Below are 4,142 nucleotides of genomic sequence, written 5' to 3' on the forward strand. Positions count from 1 at the left end.
GTATAATACAATATAAGTTAGCTAGGATATGATTAATATAGATTTGTTACCAATTTTCACGTTGCTACAACAAGAAAAATTATCCAATCTTGTTTTACCCATAACTTCTTCATTTTAAATCCGTTTTGAGTGAATCAAATTGCTATGGTTTCATATTGAACTCTAATTTATGAATATAAATAGAAAAATTATAGGTTTATAGTCGGAAATATAAGTTAAAGGTCGTTTTTGTAAAGGTAGTCATTTCAGTCGAAAGAACGACGTCTAGATGACCATTTTAGAAAACATACTTTCACTTTAAGTTTAATCATGATTTTTGGATATAGTTTCATGTTCTTAAGAAAAATCATTTTCCTAGAAGAACAACTTTTAAATCAAAGTTTATCATAGTTTTTAATTAACTAACCCAAAACAGCCCGCGGTGTTACTACGACGGCGTATGTCCGGTTTTACAGTGTTCTTCGTGTTTTCAGGTTTTAAATAATTAAGTTAGCATATAATATAGATATAGAACATGTGTTTAGTTGATTTTAAAAGTCAAGTTAGAAGGATTAACTTTTGTTTGTGAACAAGTTTAGAATTAACTAAACTATGTTCTAGTGATTACAAGTTTAAACCTTTGAATAAGATAGCTTTATATGTATGAAGCAAATGATGTTATGAACATCATTACTACCTCAAGTTTTCTGGATAAAGCTACTGGAAATGAGAAAAATGGATCTAGCTTCAAAGGATCCTTGGATGGCTTGAAAGTTTTTAAAGCAGAATCATGACACGAAAAACAAGTTCAAGTAAGATTTCCACTCGAAATAAGATTGTTATAGTTATAGAAATTGAATCAAAGTTTGAATATGAGTATTACCTTGTATTATAAAGCTATCTTACTATAAATAAGAAATATTTCTTAAGGTTGGATGATCACTCTACAAGATTGGAAGTAAGCTAGCAAATTGGAAGTATTCTTGATTTTATGAAACTAGAACTTGTAGAATTTATGAAGAACACTTAGAACTTGAAGATAGAACTTGAGAGAGATCAATTAGATGAATAAAATTGAAGAATTAAAGTGTTTTTAGGTGTTTTTGGTCATTGGTGTATGGATTAGATATAAAGGATATGTAATTTTGTTTTCATGTAAATAAGTCATGAATGATTACTCATATTTTTGTAATTTTATGAGATATTTCATGCTAGTTGCCAAATGATGGTTCCCACATGTGTTAGGTGACTCACATGGGATGCTAAGAGCTGATCATTGGAGTGTATATACCAATAGTACATACATCTAAAAGCTATGTATTATACGAGTACGAATACGGGTGCATACGAGTAGAATTGTTGATGAAACTGAACGAGGATGTAATTGTAAGCATTTTTGTTAAGTAGAAGTATTTTGATAAGTGTCTTGAAGTCTTTCAAAAGTGTATGAATACATATTAAAACACTACATGTATATACATTTTAACTGAGTCGTTAAGTCATCGTTAGTCGTTACATGTAAGTGTTGTTTTGAAACCTTTAGGTTAACGATCTTGTTAAATGTTGTTAGCCCAATGTTTATAATATCAAATGAGATTTTAAATTATTATATTATCATGATAATATTATGTATGAATATCTCTTAATATGATATATATACATTAAATGTCGTTACAACGATAATCGTTACGTATATGTCTCGTTTCAAAATCATTAAGTTAGTAGTCTTGCTTTTACATATGTAGTTCATTGTTAATATACTTAATGATATGTTTAATTATCATAATATCATGTTAACTATATATATATATATATCCATATATATGTCATCATATAGTTTTTACAAGTTTTAACGTACGTGAATCACCGGTCAACTTGGGTGGTCAATTGTCTATATGAAACCTATTTCAATTAATCAAGTCTTAACAAGTTTGATTGCTTAACATGTTGGAAACACTTAATCATGTAAATAAAAATTTCATTTAATATATATAAACATGGAAAAGTTCGGGTCACTACAGTACCTACCCGTTAAATAAATTTCGTCTTGAAATTTTAAGCAGTTGGAGATGTTGACGTATCTTCTGGAAATAAGTGCGGGTATTTCTTCTTCATCTGATCTTCTCGTTCCCAGGTGAACTCGGGTCCTCTACGAGCATTCCATCGAACCTTAACAATTGGTATCTTGTTTTGTTTAAGTCTTTTAACCTCACGATCCATTATTTCGACGGGTTCTTCGATGAATTGAAGTTTTTCGTTGATTTCGATTTCGTCTAACGGAATAGTGAGATCTTCTTTAGCAAAACATTTCTTCAAATTCGAGACGTGGAAAGTGTTATGTACAGCCGCAAGTTGTTGAGGTAACTCAAGTCGGTAAGCTACTGGTCCGACAAGATCAATAATCTTGAATGGTCCAATATACCTTGGATTTAATTTACCTCGTTTACCAAATCGAACAACGCCTTTCCAAGGTGCAACCTTAAGCATGACCATCTCTCCAATTTCAAATTCTATATCTTTTCTTTTAATGTCGGCGTAGCTCTTTTGTCGACTTTGGGCGGTTTTAAACCGTTGTTGAATTTGGATGATCTTCTCGGTAGTTTCTTGTATTATCTCCGGACCTGTAATCTGTCTATCCCCCACTTCACTCCAACAAATTGGAGACCTGCACTTTCTACCATAAAGTGCTTCAAATGGCGCCATCTCAATGCTTGAATGGTAGCTGTTGTTGTAGGAAAATTCTGCTAACGGTAGATGTCGATCCCAACTGTTTCCGAAATCAATAACACATGCTCGTAGCATGTCTTCAAGTATTTGTATCGTCCTTTCACTCTGCCCATCAGTTTGTGGATGATAGGCAGTACTCATGTCTAGACGAGTTCCTAATGCTTGCTGTAATGTCTGCCAGAATCTTGAAATAAATCTGCCATCCCTATCAGAGATAATAGAGATTGGTATTCCATGTCTGGAGACGACTTCCTTCAAATACAGTCGTGCTAACTTCTCCATCTTGTCATCTTCTCTTATTGGCAGGAAGTGTGCTGATTTGGTGAGACGATCAACTATTACCCAAATAGTATCAAAACCACTTGCAGTCCTTGGCAATTTAGTGATGAAATCCATGGTAATGTTTTCCCATTTCCATTCCGGGATTTCGGGTTGTTGAAGTAGACCTGATGGTTTCTGATGCTCAGTTTTGACCTTAGAACACGTCAAACATTCTCCTACGTATTTAGCAACATCGGCTTTCATTCCCGGCCACCAAAAATGTTTCTTGAGATCCTTGTACATCTTCCTCGTTCCAGGATGTATTGAGTATCTGGTTTTATGAGCTTCTCTATGTACCATTTCTCTCATATCTCCAAATTTTGGTATCCAAATCCTTTCAGCCCTATACCAGGTTCCGTCTTCCCGAATATTAAGATGCTTCTCCGATCCTTTGGGTATTTCATCCTTTAAATTTCCCTCTTTTAAAACTCCTTGTTGCGCCTCCTTTATTTGAGTAGTAAGGTTATTGTGAATCATTATATTCATAGATTTTACTCGAATGGGTTCTCTGTCCTTCCTGCTCAAGGCGTCGGCTACCACATTTGCCTTCCCCGGGTGGTAACGAATCTCAAAGTCGTAATCATTCAACAATTCAATCCACCTACGCTGTCTCATATTCAGTTGTTTCTGATTAAATATGTGTTGAAGACTTTTGTGGTCGGTATATATAATACTTTTGACCCCATATAAGTAGTGCCTCCAAGTCTTTAATGCAAAAACAACCGCGCCTAATTCCAAATCATGCGTCGTATAATTTTGTTCGTGAATCTTCAATTGTCAAGACGCATAAGCAATCACCTTCATTCGTTGCATTAATACACAACTGAGACCTTGCTTTGATGCATCACTATAAATCACAAAATCATCATTCCCTTCAGGCAATGACAATATAGGTGCCGTAGTTAGCTTTTTCTTCAATAACTGGAACGCTTTCTCTTGTTCATCCTTCCATTCAAATTTCTTCCCTTTATGCGTTAATGCAGTCAAGGGTTTTGCTATTCTGGAAAAGTCTTGGATGAACCTTCTGTAGTAACTAGCTAGTCCTAAAAACTAGCGTATGTGTTTCGGAGTTTTCGGGGTTTCCCACTTTTCAACAGTTTATATCTTTGCCGGAT

Source organism: Rutidosis leptorrhynchoides, chromosome 8, assembly GCF_046630445.1.
Source record: "Rutidosis leptorrhynchoides isolate AG116_Rl617_1_P2 chromosome 8, CSIRO_AGI_Rlap_v1, whole genome shotgun sequence".
Classification (NCBI taxonomy): Eukaryota; Viridiplantae; Streptophyta; class Magnoliopsida; order Asterales; family Asteraceae; genus Rutidosis; species Rutidosis leptorrhynchoides.